This window comes from Anguilla rostrata, chromosome 5 (assembly GCF_018555375.3).
Source record: "Anguilla rostrata isolate EN2019 chromosome 5, ASM1855537v3, whole genome shotgun sequence".
NCBI classification, from domain to species: Eukaryota; Metazoa; Chordata; class Actinopteri; order Anguilliformes; family Anguillidae; genus Anguilla; species Anguilla rostrata.
The window spans coordinates 46,847,603-46,854,504 of record NC_057937.1 but is presented as its reverse complement, the minus strand read 5'-3'; positions in this window follow the sequence as shown (position 1 = coordinate 46,854,504).

Sequence of the window (6,902 nt, the reverse complement as noted above, 5' to 3'; positions counted from 1 at the left end):
GAACTGTGACTTCCTCTGGACAATTAAGAATATGACCTCATCAACATCATTACACCATAAAGGTACATACATTTATTTTACCATTATATGTATTCAGCAGATGCTCTTATCCAGAGCAACTTCCATTCATCCATTATCTATACCCACTTATCCTGGGCTATCCCAGCGTGCATTGGGCGAGAGGCAGAGCCGCCCTGGACAGGCTGCCAATCTATCACAGGGCACACACACCATTCACTCCGCATTCACTCACTCACACACACCATTTATAGTCTCCAATTTGCCTAACAGTCTTTGGACTGTGGGAGGAAACCGGAGTACCCAGAGGAAACCAACCCGAACACGGGGAGAACATGCAAACTCCACACAGAGAGGCCCAGGGTGGATTTTAACCCGGAACCTTCTTGCTGTGAGATGACAGTGCTACCCACTGCACCACCATATTTATTGATTTAGTTATTGTATTTATTTTTATTATATAGCATGCATATATAGCTGTTTCATGTAAAGTTCTGAAGTTAAACAAGTTATTGAAGTCAGTCAGATGCATTTGTCATTTTCCATGTTGGTTTCAGAATTAATTCCTGTAATTTTATATCAGTTTGTCATGTCACTTTCATGTCGCTGTGGAGAAATTATTTTCTTAATTTGCCTTACATAATGACATAATGAGACCTATGTCATTCAATTAGTTCCACTTTTGACTCATATGTCCATAGAACATTATCCCAAAAGGCTTAGGGATCATCCCAGTGGTTTTTTTTTTTTGCAAATGTGAGACAAGCATTGATGTTTCTCTCGATGAGCAATTTCTGCCTTGCTAATCTCCCATGAATCCCATTTTTGCCCAGTTTCTTTCTTAGTGTGGAGTTGAGTCATGAACACTGACCTTAGCTGAAGCTAGAGAGGCCTGCAGTTCTTTGGATGTTCTTTTGTAACTTCCTGGATGAGTTGTCGCTGTGCCCTTGGAGAAATTTTGGCAGGCCGGCCACTCATGGGAAGATTTACCACTGTCCCAAGTGTTCTCCATTTAGAGATAATGGCTCTCACTTTGTGGCGACTACTTCACTCTGAAGGTAAGGTTCAATATGTGTGAGATTTAGATTCAACAGGGCTGGCTGCAGTCAAGCCTGGCTGTGTTCAGTCAGCAGCTGAATGTAATTATCAGTTAAATTACGTTACTTGGTTGACTGAGTAACTAAGGGGGAAACTACTTTTTCGCATGGGTGATATTGGTGTTTCATAACTTTTTTCATTAAATAAATGAAATAATAATTTTAAAATGTGTATTGTGTTTACTCTGTAACAACACATTATAGCAACTGCATTCACCTTTTATTGTTTATTGGCTGTCGGCCAACAAATGTGATGATCAGGCCTTTAGTAAAGGTGGAGCTTTCAGACACAAATGCATTGTTCTGTATTCAGATTAGTTGGCCATAAATATATTGTCATCAAGTATCAGGCCTAAATAATCTACTTCAAATGCCACATGGCATTTGAAGTAGATTATTTAGGCCCTTCCTTGATTTTCACCAGGCTTGACATTTAACTGTTTAAATCACCCAATCACTTGTGCCTAATCATATTTTTGATTAACAAGGTGATGTAGTGCTTCATTCAAAGTCACTGGAACATGTCACAGTAAGTCGTGGCGTGTGGAGGATGGGCTAGCCCTCTATAGTTGAGTTCTTTCTAAGATGCTGAGTTTTTTTCAGCCCTGTTTTTAACTTCTCTGTTTTACCCTAACGCTAATTTTGGGGGCTCAGGCTAGCTGTTTCTCCATTTTCGTATTTCCTGCTTTACAGAAAAGTGTCTTTGTGACAGGGCCTCTGTAAAAAGTCCATGAAAACACTCAAAATGAATTGAATTCTGAAATAATCCATTTGATGCCAAAATATTTAATAGCATTTAATTAATATCCAAAATTCTCTAAATATATTTGTATCAAAAGTTTCTTCCCATACAGCATATGATGTTTTATGGTTCCTCCCCTGCCATCAATATTAGAAATATAAGGTAATATTAAGAGTCCACACTTAACACACAAGACTTCACCCAAGACTATTAAACATTAACATTGTTTAATTCTCAGGAGAATGATATTAAATGAAACACCACCACTGAAGAATATTCTTAAAATAAAATCAAGTTTGTATGAAGAGCAAGTTGGTGCTATCCTGTCCTTGGTAGATTTATGTTTGTCCTGGTATCTCCATGCAGGACATGAAGTGGTACTGTAGGTTCTGCTAGTCCTTTCTTCTCATCTCCTCCAGTGTCTTCTACCAATGTTGTCCTTATGGAATACTTCCGTCTGTGAATACCTGTCCCTGAATTCACATTATACAATAAAGCTGGTTTCAACCCTAACCCTAACCCTAACCCTAATTTCACATTCATGGCCAAGGCAATATTGCAGATACAGAAGTGTTATTATGCTACACTTAGGTACATGCCTGCCACCTGAAAGCCATCTTTGTTGATGCCACATCGCAGACTTTTCAGGGGATGCAGCTGGTGGCATCTTTGACCTTCTATAGCTATTTTCCCTGCAATTCATCAAAGTCATCTTATTGATAATATAGCCATATCTTTGAGGATTTTTCCCATCATTACTAATCTACATTTTAAATATTTACATTTTTTTTCTGAGAACATACATGAACGGAGTGTTATATTTCCTTTACATTTAGAGCTCTAGTGAAGTATGAGTGTTAGAGATAAAGGAAATCATCTCCAGAATTTAACAGGTGAAAGCAAATGAGCGCTGTGAACATACATTAAACCTGAGGAGAAAACCACAGATGAAACTACTACTGCGCTGTCTGTCACTGACAAATAAAAATGCATTAATGAGGTAAGAAAAAATGGACTGTGCTCCCACCACAACCACGTGCTGCATTCACATGTATCTATTTAAAGACTTTTGCAGAGAGCTCACTGCATTCGAAAAAGCTGTTGTGATCTCATCTATCTGTGGGCCTGCTTGTAAAAAGCCCCAATTCTTTCAAAGCAGGTGAATGCATACTAACATGATGTAATTTCGTATTACATGAATGAATATTTACGTTGTTGTGAAATTGCTTTCCCTCAGAAAGAGTACAGACTGTGACAATTGAGGGATTTTAAGTCCTAGTACACAGTGTGAGATGTTCAAGCAAGAACACATGTGGAGATGCATGTACATAAATACATACATATATCATTTGTTTACATTTTAATAAGTTTACAAATACATGAAATGAGTCAATGAAAAATGTATATGGTCGCTCAATAAAATTGTTATGAATTCTAGTTATGGTAATAGGTAATAATTATGTAAAGTAGGATTTATATTTATTCACATAAGCATATGAAATAAGGTGCTAATTGAATTTTCTCCAATTGCATTTTCATCACCATTCTACAAGACATGTATCTGCGGAGTTGGCCCAGTTTCCCCTTTCTAACAAAACAAAAGCACACGCCCATGATCTCATGGAAAAGCATTCCTTTCTTGCCTCTTCAAATAGAAGAGAACAACAGCTGAGAGCGCCCCCTTCAGGTGCTGTATGCAAAAAGACTCTTGAGGAGGCCAGTTGAACCACACAAATTACAAAGCAAAGCACTATAGTAAATTCATGATAGTCTTTAGCCATTAATATCTCACATCAGGGCATCCCACGAGTGGCACTACAACCTCTGTTTGTGTAGAGTTTTGTTCCAGTGAATCACAACCTCTTCTTTGAATTGGCCATTTATCATGATCAACCCTCTTGATGAAGGCCACATGATGTCAGAAAAACCATATTTGAGAAATGAAGAATGCAAATGTCATATTTTAAAATATATATATTTACAAAGATCTGTTCTGAGACAATTCATGCATTCTTTTTCTGTAATGTACTCCCAGGCAATGCCAACATAAAGCTTGCTTCCTTGATTTGATCAATTGACTGATTGATTGAGAGACAAGGCAAACCCAGTGGAGAATAAATTCTGGAAAATGAAATTTCCATTTCATTCTTTGAAATTTCATTTCTATTTCAAAAGAAATAAATATCTGCGATAAAAGAAGAGCTCTGGAGAAATCACTGTCTCGGGAAATGTGTGTAGTACTTGAGGCAAGGGCTTTTGCTCAAGGGCACAACAGAAAAGTTCCATCTGGAATTTTAAAAAGGATACACTCACAAACCACAGTTTCAGAGATTTAGTGCTTCACCCACCCCTTAGTTAAATAGTAAAATGGTTAGCGGCACCTTACATTAGCAGAATAGCAGCATTTTTTGAGTATTTAGATTGGATTGACTTTGGAACTCGTGCAAAGTGCCTAAAGCCTGAGGGCTTTGGCACAACCCATAGGGGTGGCTCTAATCCCAAATTTTGTGGCTTGAGGTGTAAATCATATGAAGTATGCTTCTAGCCCACTGCAGGACAACAGATTCTGAATAGATTCTCAGAAGATTATGAGCACCACATTATAATTCTTGAGATTGATGCATATGTTTTGCTTGCCCATCCAGAACACTTGAAACAAGGCCATCGGAACAGTAATGAGATCAAAATAATTAATTGATCATTGTTCATGGATATCACATACAAACATACATTTCACACAATATACAGTATATGAGAAAATGTATTATTGTAATATTGTTGTTTTCACTATAATGTTTGCATTCTTGTGTAAGGGCCACCTGTGTTTCACAATAGTTGATACACTGGATAGTCAGAATGTGGCCATTAATGTTAGATATTGGACAAGAACAAATAAGCCAGCACTCATGGAAGTGGAACTTTTCTAAATGCTGTGAAATACTAAAATGCAACGATAAACTTGCTTTAAATTGCACTGTCTAAAAAAGGAATTGACCACTTGTTACTGTAAAACAATGTGTATCTGTATATGCGGCCTAAATATTTTCTGAGTGTTTGTTTTCCTCTCTAGCAAGGGACCATTCTCATGCTCTCTCTAGGGTGGTTAATATTCCCATATCAGTATTCTGCACACATGCTTGAGTGTTGTGTCCTTTTCTGCCTTGCTGACAACCGATCCCTCCATTTTATCTCAGAATCAAAGACAAGTGCCATTGAGATGTGCTGTGTGACCGTCGTTGGCAGCTGCTGTAATTGCATTGTCATGTGGCTTATGGGATCTGTGAGCTTGTGAATCAATGAGAATCACTGCTGTCTTTGCAACTTCTGACAGTGCAATCTGCTCAAATACCAGCCATCACAGCAATTTTTGTGTATGTTTCTGAGCGTGTCTTGTGAGCTGTGTTATGGGATTTTTGTTGGAAGAGAAGGAAATAAGCGGGTCACTATTAGTAGAATTTAGCTGTTCAACCTCAGCTGTAGCCTACATTTGTACTAAATCTAGAAGTGATAATTTACTAAAGTTCTTTCAATCATTATTTGCTCAGTGGCAGTAATTTACTTATATATATATATATATATATATATATATATATCCTTTATTTAACCAGATAAAAGTCTCATTGAGCTTAAGTGACCTGGCCAAGAAAGCAGCATAAAAATTGTCACAACAATAACACAAGAATACAAACAGACAAATACAACTGTCATACAATACAAATAAGTGAACACAACATCCAGTTAAAATGCAATACAAGGTCAAGTTATGCAACATAAACAGGTACAATTTTCTAAAAACGATATCAGTTAAAATTTAGGAGTTTAATTTAATGTTGCAGTGCTAATCAACCATCAAATCCCAGAAATCCGGAAAATTTTTAACATTAATTTTATTGCTAGCATGTTTTTTCATTGAACACTATCAATATTGCATATGTTATTATGGAATGAATGTCATAAAGAAATATCTGAATATGAGTATTCAGTATTCATATCCATCTGAATATTTGTATACTGAACCTTTATTTAACCAGAAAAACCCCCGCTGAGATCGAAGTCTCTTTTGCAAGTTTAAGGGATTTAGAAATGCTCACTGCTGTCTAAATTCCAGCAAATGAATGGACTAGAATGTACCATGTGTTCAGTGAATTTTCATGGCTTATATATTACTGTGTGATTAATGTGGTGCTTTTATAGGCATAAATATGTTTATGATTTATTTTTGGCATAAACAAGCAGATCTTTCAATATTTCCACATTTAGAGCAGAATACACCACGGGTCTGTTTATGAACTGAGAGTGAATTTATTGTGTGCACATTTCTATAACTATACATATTGCAGTATTTGTTATTTTTTTCTACATGTTCTGTAATGCACTAAATGATTCAACTAAGTGCCAGAAAATAGCATAAATCAAAGTTATTAAGCTATGAGCAAATCAACTATATAGGACAGCTGCAAGCTACTTCTTTAATGAGCATTTTCCCAGAATGCAGATATAGTTATCGCCAAACCTTTAATTTACTTTTTGTTTTTGTTGCATGGAACATTGGCAGGTTACATCATACATCATACATGTACTGTATGTGCGTGTGTGCGTGCATGTGTTTGTGTGTGTGTGTGTGTGTGTGGGGGGGGGGGGGGGGTGGTGGAGTGTACAAGTATTTTAATTTTACTTCTCCGCAGGTACTTATCCACCTGATGAAGGAATCCCTTTGTTCAGTGAAATGTAAAATCTGGACACAGAGGATTTCGGCCATTGTAGGTATTCTAAAAATTCTTCCGCACCTAAGTTTCATGCTGTGTCCATCCATCATAAATACAAGTATTTGTGACCCTTATTGTATTTAGCACTCCAATGACAAAGTGCTAATAATCTGATAAGACCTTCCTCTGTGGTGTCAGTCCATTTGGTGCTCCTTCCACAACAAGGTTATTTAATATTCAAATAGTATAAAATCTCTAACCTCAGTCAATTTAAAAGAATATACTTTTCCTCAATGCAAACCCATTCCTGACTAGCTTGAAATGAAAGGAAGTCTCTGT